Here is a 10,941-nt window from a genome sequence, read left to right as displayed (position 1 = left end):
GAATGTTGTAATTATTTCAAGCTTTGTGAGAATGTTGTAATAGCTTAGAATTTACTTTCTGCTATTCCTTTATAAGCTTGATTTTCAATTTCATTTGAAAGTTGTTCCAGCAAGGTTGCCCTGCCATTTTTATGGTGTATGGCTGTCCCTAGAACAATACATCTTTAATTACAAATTATTTCAATTCAGTTCATATTTGTTTTTGTATTCCTCTTCGATTTGAGACTTGATACAAAGACCTTTCTAGAAATAAGGTTGTCCTACCATAAACTCTGTTTTTGGTGTAAGGTTGTCCTTAGAATAACGTTTGTATCAACCTCTCAAGATCTGAATTTTGAGGTTGTTTTTCTTTCCTGCATTATTATTTAATTTGGCTATCATTTTCTTTATTATTCCGCTGTTATAAGTTTTTATTTGGCATTGTCCTATTCACCCCCCCTCTAGGACATATAGCTTGGCCTTTTCAACTCAGTACTTAACTCATCCATTCATCCATCCACTATCCACTCAAGTTGGTGGTGCGCCACCAAATCATTATGTGTATCTTTGTAATGACCAGGATTTCAGTTAAGGCGCGCAACCAACCTGAGATCAGGAGTTTGCCACATTGAGTCTAGCTATCCAAATTTAGGTATGGGACTGGTTTGGATAGAAGTCCCTTGTGATGAACCCTACAGCTTGCGATTCCACATACTATCATCCCGACTACACACTCCAGCATGTTAGTTCTTTTGAATTGTATATTGCATTGCATCCTCAGTATATAACATTTGGCTTACTATGACTCCACATGCCAACTCTGCCATTGCCTTTCCATCGTACGTCATATAGTAGAAAATGGAATTTGATTATCTTGTTCATAATGATTGGCTATTTTAATGATTCATGGTCGCTTGTCGAGTGACATTCCTATTATTAATGTCATGTTCATAATAACCTATACAGTTATATGACATGCTTAATTGATAACCTGCTCACATATGATAGCATGCTATATTGATAACATGCATATGGTTGTTTTGGATGTCTTTACAGGAGCACCTTGATAAGCCGTGTTTTACTCCCGGCACGCAGTACACTCACGAGCTATGGTTTGCTCATATAGATGACTTACACTTTTTTATGAAGCATGCAAGAGCTATTGGAGTTGGTATTGTTTCCCTCATTACTATTGAGCTGGTGCACCATATTATGTGTGACATGTCGAACAAGTTTGTCTCTTCAATAAGCATTGATACCATGAACAAAATGTGTAACCACCTAAACAGATTAATCGTTCAATAAAAAATTCACACTAAAAATTCCTCCTTGTAGGATCCCAGGATCAGAATCTGGCATATGGGTGTTAGGAGCCGAGAATGGGATACTACGGAGGCTGTCAACATCGGATTCAATGATCGGGAATTTTGTGAGCCCGATTTTCAAGTTTAGGGCATGATATTCCGAGCTCTGTCATAGAAATCTGGCAGTTAGTCCTGTAAGACTCTTTCAAAAATTCGGCAAGGAGGAGAAGATACATTCGGCCCGATATGCGTCCCATCCTACAAGTTCGTCTCTTTCTCTCTCTCTATTGAAGTTTTCATCTACTGTTTAAGAGTGATTATATGGCTATTGAGAGAGTGCAAATATTTAAATTAGATGAATGATCTTGATCTTTAAATTAGATCCATCCAACGATGTGAATTAGTCCTGGATAATCACATTGGTGAATGATACTAGCAATCCACTACTAGGTCAGTAATTTGGACGGTCTGTATCACCCATACAACTATGTAATGTGAATGGTGCACAAGTCACCATCATTTTAATGGCAGATGAGTCGATCATAGGAACCAGAACAGGGTGCAACCGAATTATGGAGAGTCTAGGGGAAAAATTCTGGCCTATCCATGTATGGAAATGTGTTATATATATATATGCTCATAGTGAACAATAAATGGTCCCATTTTTTACGGCAGGTAATCAACATAGTAAGGATCACATTCTTCTTAGATCATAGATTAGATGCAGCATCCACAAGTAGTGTTACACCTTTAACAAGGGCCAAATTGAATGGCTAGGATTATCTGAATGGGAGATTTTAATGCATCTCTCATCCACCATGGGGCCCAATCATACAAATAGTTCCAATGGCAAGTTGGACCCCATGTACAATTAATCAACTCAAAACGGATGATAGAGACCCAGCCTCATATTTTCTTGACCAACAAATTATATGGTAGACAAAGTGAAACATTGTTGATGGTCTAAATTTGATAAACAAATGTCGACCAACGACACATTACGACCATCCAAAAATCTAATTTTGAGGATTTGGCCAACGCGAAAATTCGAGGCCCTCCATTTATTTTGGATTGAGATAAATGTAAAAGCATGAGCAGTGGTTGTGTGACTGGGCACTACTGTCACGCCCCAAACTCGAAAACCGGGCTCACAAAATTCCAGTTCGCCGAATCCGGCGCTGACAGCCACCGCAGTACCCCATTCTCGGCTCCTTGCATTCATACGCCAGATTCCAATCCTGGGATGCTATAAGGAGGATTTTTTTTGTACATTTAACTTGTAATAAGCATAACCACAAGCATACCCAAATTACAAAGGCAACATCATCATCACATATCCACTAATATAAACATTTGAATATAATGCTGAAAGGGAAATACATAAATAAAAAATCAAGCCCCAGAATACCGCTGCATGCTCCAAGCTCAACACTGCTGCAACCCAACATCACCTGCACGCATCTATCGTGCATAAGCTTATAGAAAGCTTAGAGGGTGGTGTAAGTGTGTGCACAAGGTAAGTGCCAAGTATTCAATGCAATGCTATAGTCATATAATATCGAAAATACTGTTAATCCATAAACCGTACCATATCGGAATAAGAAGAAATATTGAAAGATCATGAATTATCAAGGTAAACAGAAATACTGACAAGATCATGACAAAATCATAAATCATACAATAACAAAGTAAGCGGAAATACAAACAATTCCATGAGTCAATCAATATCAGAATACGCAATATAAAACAGATATGCAAATGAGGAGTCGTAAAGAGCCAGGTATCAGATGCCAAGGATGCGATACAATATGCAATTCTTGATGAGTCCATGAATAGCATTAGTCGAATCTAGACCATATAATGCAGAAACACAGTAACCCAAAATGTCATATGCCATGAATGTAATGCAATATGCGGTGCAAATGGAACGACCATGCTGGAGTGTGAAGTCGGGATGATAATACATAGTATCACAGGTTATGGAGTCCATCACAAGGGACTTCTATCCAAACTAGTCCCATACCTAAATTTGGATAGTCAGACCCAATGTGAAAACTCCTAATCTCAGGTTAGTTGCTCGCCTAACCAAAATCTTGGCCATGTGAAGGTACACAGCAATTAGTTGTGCACCACTAGCCCGAGTGGATGGTGAATAAAATGAATGCATGAGTATGCAACTCCTACTCAATAAGTCCACAAATCAGTACGGTTCCTCGCTGGGATCATCACTGAGATTTAGTACACTCCAAATGGCACTGTCTCTCTCCCAGCAGCACAGTCCAAGTGAGCATAAGAAACCTCACTATCCGCCTGGCCAATAGTCTGTCAATACCTATCCGCCACGACGATAGTGGACCCATTCACGAGCTGGTCAATCTTAGCTTAGTAATGCCCCCTACCCTCGGGCGGGTAAGGTCACACCCCCTCTCAACCGACCACGACACAGTGGGAGACACGGCCTCCTGGTATTCGGCACTCGCGCCCTCGTGTATCCACTCGGTCTTGACGTTGGGGCATCTCCTGGCCTCGAAAGTTTAGGGACTTTCACCTAGGGACATCTATGGTGCCCGTATGCTAGAACCAAACATTTTCGGTGTCCCATCTGGCCATCAACGATATGCCTGTGGAGGCTACAACCCTGATGTTGCTAGGGTACACAGTAATCATAATGCAAGATGCATGAGTCATACAATCCAGTCATGCATCAATCCTGCACATACTGTGCGCTCATGAGAGATAACCTCCGCCTATCAGGGAGTCTCATAACAACACGCTCAATGATATATGCAATGATCAACCATATCTCATAAAAAACACGCAGATGATGCATATGGGCATGTATCATGATGCTATGATGTCACATACTCATAATCGGTATCAACAACCGGCATCGATAATCGACCTCGACAATGTGGACATTTAACCAACATTGCCCCAAGGAATGACCTACATAGAGCCAAACATATAATGGGCCCACGGCCTCACACAAAGGCCTGATATACAACACAACGAGCCTTACTCAAGGGACACATATACACAACAGGAGGGCCCTGCTCATGGGCCTCAAATACATGACATGTAGGCCCTACACATGGGTCTTGAATACATTGAATGGGCCATGCATCATTGGCCATGAATACATCACAATGGGCCTTTCTCATGGGCCTAACATACATCATAATGGGCTCCATAGCTTGGTCCTCAAATGCATCCCAATGGGCATCATCGCATTGGCCTCATATACATCATAGTAGACCTTAAACATGGCTTGAATGCACATCACAACGCTCCTCAAATACGGGCTGCATATACATCGCAATGGGCCTTAATAATCAGCCTCGATATTCAGCCTCAATCTCGGAAACGACACTCGGGATCGGCCTCGATAATCAGTACCGATAATCAACATGTATAAACAAGGCGGGGTCCTTAGATGGACAACTAATCAACAATAATAAAAAGATCGGCTCTCGGCCGTGGTTATATCAATCCGATGGCACGGAGCCATCTGTCTATGGCGAATGGGGCTCACTTACTTAGGTTAACCCGTGAAGAGAATGGGCATAACAAGGCCTAAGGGAAGGTTACAATGAGGACATCTAACCGTCATTACCCATCAATGTGGATATTCAACCAACATTGCTCCCAAGTAGTGGCCCATGTAGAGTCAAACATAAGGTGGGCCCAAATATCCAACAGGTGGCCTCAAATAATCATCACAGGTGGGCCTTACACATGCAGTACATGTGCCTACACATCACGATGGGTCGATATATTGGGCCGCACCATTAGCCTAATATGCACATCACGGTGGGTCGTACCATTGGGCCGCATCAATGGGCGTCAATCCAACAAGTGGGCCACATCAATGAGCCACACTAATGGGTCTTATATACATCAAGTCGGGCCTTGATAACTGGGCTGGAAACATGTCATAATGGGACACGACATACGGGCCGAAAATACGTCGCAATGGGCCTCGACCCATGGGCCGAAAATACATCTCTGTGGGCCTTACCAAATGGGCCATAAACATATACTAATGGGCCTCAACCATGGGCCTCTAACATATCATAACGGGCCTTGCATCAATGAGTCGCACTAATGGGGCTCATGCACATCAAGTGGGTTGCATTAATGGGCCGCACAAATGCACAATAGGTAGGCCCTGCACATGCAGCAGATGGGCCCCACCAGATGGTTAGTGTGGATATAGAATGCATACATCTAGTGGGTCACACATCCCACGAACGGTGTGAGTAAAACGTACATCGAGGCTGGCCCTATATGACCTGGACGGTTAAGGTGGAACATATGAGGTGGGCTCTGCTCACGGGTTCCAAATACATTACAATGGGCCTTGCCCATAGGCCTAATACGTATCATAATGGGCCTTGCCCATGGGCCTCAGATTCAAGCAGGTGGGCCCCATCATATGGGCCTCAAATATACATTACTGGTGGGCCTAAAATATAAATTACAGGTAGGCCTCCAATCGGCTGAAAACATATCATAATGGGTCTTATCAAATGGGTCACAACAACATAACAAGTGGGCCCTGCACATGACCCTCAAAATATCAAGTCGACAGATCATTTGTACCATACCAGAGCGAAATTGCACGGTGTGGCCCACCGTATTTTGAGATCCAACCTATCCATAAATTAACGTATGGATAGATGAAGTGAAAACAAATATCAACTTAATTGGAAACTAGAGTGGCCCTTAGGAATTTTGAACGGTGGATGACGTTGTCCACTATTTAAATGGTGGAGTCCACTTGAACTTTGGGATCTGACTCACTCATTTTCCCATGCCATAAAATGATCTCACAGGTGGTTAGACGGTATGGATACAGTGTGTGCATTATATTGGGCCCCACCGTCCAAACAGTGGACAGTGTAGAAATACATACATCAATGTGGGGCCTGCGGCCTACTACCGTCAAGAGGAGCAACAATATAGCTGATGTTCATGCAGCTTGCTACACTTAAAAAGGCAGAGGTGGGTCCAACGTAGGGCTCACCATCACGTATATATTATATAATACAATATATAATATATATAATATAATATAACACACACACACACACACACACACACACACACACACATATATATACATCAACGTGTATTCCACACGTGGGGTGGGTTAAAACCCACATATCATGGTGTGCTCCGCATCAGCATATGGACAGTCTGAAGCAATTCAAGGTGGGTCCCACAGAATTTAGTGACGTCAACTGCTGGTGGGACCCACCCTAACGTTAATTTGCACCCAACCTGTTAGCAAGGTCGCATGGACCTAGGGCCTACCGCAATGTTTGTATGCCAACCAGACCGTTCATAAGGTCACGTGGACCAGGGGGCCCACTGTAATATTTATTTGCCATCTAAACTGACCAGGGGCCCACGGTCGGGAGCCCACTATAATATTTATTTGCCATCCAAACTGACCAGGGGCCCACTGTAATGTGGTTCATAAATCCAGCCCACCCATTATGTGTGTCCCACTTGACTGAGGGTTCAGACCAAGTTTCAGCCACATCCAAATTTCAGGTAGGCCCCACCGAGTGATTTTATATGTTTTAGGCATGTCCTCACATGATTTTAGATGGTATGGCCCACCTGAGTTCCGTATACGGCTGATTTTTTTTTTTTTGGGGGGGGGGGGGGCGCTGCCCTAAGGGCCCACCCAATGCATGGCGTTGATGTTCGAAACGCATCATGGTGGGGCCCACAGATGGGGTCATGAGGCCCAGCCCAGTCGTCGTACGTCAGGCGCAGGCGCTGCCTACGGACGCTCTGCAGCAGCATCAACGCTGCCTTTTTTTAAAAAAAGTTTTTCTGCAGTTTTTCCATGGTAGGGCCCACATCAGTTCAATCCGACCCAGCTATCGGATTCTACGGCCCATGATCGACCAAATGAGACCAATATGTAACGTATTCTAGGCGATTGAATGATTCAAGGTGGGTTTTAACGGTATTACCGTTATTTCCTATGGTATGGCCCGTTTGATTGTCAGATCGGTCTCAAATTTCGGCTCAACGCCTAAAATAGGCTAAGGAATGGGATGGACGGTGTAGATTAGTTTTATACATCAAGGTGGGGCTTGTATGAGTGACCCACCCTAAACTTTAAAAGAATTTTTTTTTGTTAGCTGTTAGTACACGCCCATGCCAGTACACACACTTCACGTTAATCACCCTCATGTCTAGCGTCCCTGGATGCTGGACTGCATGGATAAACACAATGGTGGGTCCTACGCGGACGTGGCCCACATGTCATCAAGGTGGGTCCTCACATGAATGTGGCCCACCTGATTTAAATCAATCTGATACTTGTGTATTTCCACCGCCATAAGGTAGGGTCCACATGACTTGGATGGTTTGGATAAGACATACATCAATGTGGAGTCCATTAGAGTGGGCCACACATCACACAAAAATGAGAAAGAGAGTGAGAGAAGCACCCACCTCAAGATCTTCTTAGACTTCTTCCGCCAACGCGATCTAAAGCTCCAAGGGAACAAGATTCAATGGTTGGGATTGATTTTGGAGGGTTGGATTTGGGGGGTGGAAAGCTTATAAAAGGGTTGGAAATGGAGAGCTCTCATGGACCTGGGGAGCTTCCTCTTGTTAGGAAATAAGAAAGAAAGAGGGAGGGAGAGAGATAAGAGAGAGAGAGAGAGAGAGATGGCAAATAATGAGTTTGACTTATGGGGAAAAGGGGAGGGGTGGTTGCTTGTAAGGGGTTAAGGCTAGGGGTAGAGTAGGGTGATGTCATCCCTAGGGTGACATTATAGTAATTATGTTTCTAGGGAAGTACAACAATAGGGATAGGTGGGTCCCACGATCAAGCGATCAACGGCCTAGATAATGCACGTGCCGGATCTCATAATCTAAGCGTCGCATTGACGCACAAGACGCGTCGTTAGAACCGCGGCGACGGCGCGGTCGCAATGACATAGGTCTCATTTTGAGTCAGCTCAGGTTTACAGGATGTGACTCAAGAGCGTGCGCCAATGCTATCTACCAGTCGCGGGTCGTCAGAATTCGACTAGGAGGACCGCAAAAGTTTATAGAATGGTACGGGCTAGGATATGGGTCTTACAACTACTGGATTAAGCAACCCTGCTTCAACTTCTTCTCAAAAGTTTAAGACCTGAAGTGTTCAACATGACAATAACAAAGGCACTAGCAGGACATACTATTAAAAACCAGATAAGTTTTTATTTTTCTTTTTGTTAACATTCTAGTGTCTAATTACCTGCTTGCCTTCTTCTTCTTCTTCTTCTTTCTTTTTTTTTTTCTTTTTTTTTCTTTCTTTTAATTGTAATTATCCTTAACTATTTTTTATCAACAAGGGACGTCCCCGTATTCAAGGAATGGTTTCAACATGACAATGACAGTAAGCTTAACTCTAAATATCACCTTTATAATCAGAATTTGTGCTCTTTATTGTACAGTGGTTGTATGTGTTGTGTTGTTTAATTTGATCATTAAGTGATATAGTTGCTGGGATGACCTGTAAAAAGCCTGAATGAGGGCCAATGAAGAGAGCTTGTTTGATATCTTGGGGACCAAATGTTTGTAGATTTGATCATTTCCCAGCAGTTACAATCTCTGTATAACCATAAGCGATCTCCAAGAGTGATGCAGCTTATGGGATTTGGCTTGTCTAATTTAGGTCCTTGGTTTCATATGTCCAACATTTCCTACCTAGAAATATCAGATTCTCAAGAAGCAGTTGAAGAACTTCGCAGTAATTAAATTTCTTTATAACCCCCTTAGTATTGAGTATTCTTTCATGTCCAAAATTTGCAGGTTGCATACTTTGTATAATGTATACTGATTATATGTCTGTTTTAACAGTGGCAGAGTATTTTTGTTCTTTGGAATTCACAAAAGAGCCATCCAAAACTGATATAAGGGAGGTTCTAGATGTTGTTAATTATACAGATTTATATAATTTCTATATAATGTGAAAACTGAAAATAAAATTGGCTTGAATAAGGACAGGCTAAAGCACGTTTAGGACATTGTCCTTAAAGTGCTATTTGCCCCTACTCAAGTGAATTGAGTATGCTAATAGGTTACAGGAAAACCACTTCTATGATACGACGAGCCTGGTGTGGGTCTGCGTTCAGCAAACACGAAGGCCCACCAAATGGAACTCTTTTACACACTATCTGGCAGAATTACAATAAAGAAAAAATCTCAAAAGAGAAAAAGAGATAATTTAGACCACTGCATTGGTCAGTTCTTCAGCCGCCGGTTCAATTGAACTGTTCTAGACCACACCGTAGGTCTATTCTTCAAGCAAAGGTTCAACCCTTGCTGTCTTGCTGGAATCACTGGAGTATAACAGAGGCATAGTGGGTTGTCTCAGTTCGTATGGGTCTGCTGGAGTGGGTTGAGAGATGGTTTGAAAACCCATTTAGGCCCTCCTTGTATAGGCTATGATGGCTGAGGGTTATGGTCCAGGGAATTAAATCCCATGACTGTTTTCTAGCTGTTGGAGAAAACTAGCCATTTCTAACTGTTGTGCATGGGCCATTAAGCTGTTGCATGCTAACTGTTGTGAGACAGTAGCCAGCCGTTTTCTAGCTGTTGGGCTAGCAATGCAGCAGTTACTGCTGGACCCTTCACTAATGGCACAGTTGTTACAGACTACTGCAATAGCTCTTTTTTCAACTCTCTATATATACCAGAGGACTCTCATTCAGTTCTCTAGTCTCCCCTTCATCCAGCCATCCACCTTAGCCACTTAGTTGCACACGTCTCGCTCAAGGTCGCAAAGGAGCGACCCCCTACGAGTCGCTCCACGACACGATGCGCGAAGTGCAAAGTGCGCCACTACCGCCTCTACAGCCACACTGCCTCACATGCCCACGCCCTCACACTGAGCCCGAGCCCGAGCCCGTGCCTGTGCCCGAGCACGCGGGTGAACACGTAAGGTCTATAGTCCTTGGACTAGGTAAGCAAATATTATAATACTCCACTGTTTTCATTTAAACCACAAAATCTTCTCTTCCCTTTCCCATGTGAGACTATTCTTAAAAACCCACAAAAAGGTATTTTTCAAACCTTTTTTATATATTATATTATTATTTTTTATTTTAAAATATATATTTATAAAATCAATATTTTGCAACATTAGATTTGCTTACCGTCTCTGAGCTACGTGAAATTTCAGCTCTGGTGCTTTCTAAGGTTTGTGAGTTTAGATCAGCTTACTTAGCCTGCATATATCATCTTGTTGAAAATCTTTGATATTATGAAAATATCCTTCTTGTAAACAATTCAAATAAAAAATGAAAATACCCTTCTCTGAAGGGAAGACACACTGACTTTTGTTGCTCTATCAAAGACATAGGTTGTAATGGTTGTCACGGCTTTTTTTTTTTTTTTCGAAAAAATCTGTTTCGGCACCCATTACAAGCCATTTTTTCTGCAATGACTGTTTTGGCGTTGTAACGTGTAATGGTTACCACTATTACCATTACCAACTGTTTTGGCATACCATGAATCAATGTCTCCTACTCACTTACCTCTCTACTTAGTATTACTTAGAATCTTTCACTTTCTTTTTTTTTTCCTTTTTTGTGGATTAGTTTGAGGGCTGTTGAATTTTATCGACTCCTCTAATGGATCT

The sequence above is a fragment of the Magnolia sinica genome, chromosome 4, assembly GCF_029962835.1.
Source record: "Magnolia sinica isolate HGM2019 chromosome 4, MsV1, whole genome shotgun sequence".
Classification (NCBI taxonomy): domain Eukaryota; kingdom Viridiplantae; phylum Streptophyta; class Magnoliopsida; order Magnoliales; family Magnoliaceae; genus Magnolia; species Magnolia sinica.
The sequence above is the reverse complement of the archived record's forward strand: the minus strand, read 5'-3'. Positions refer to the sequence as shown.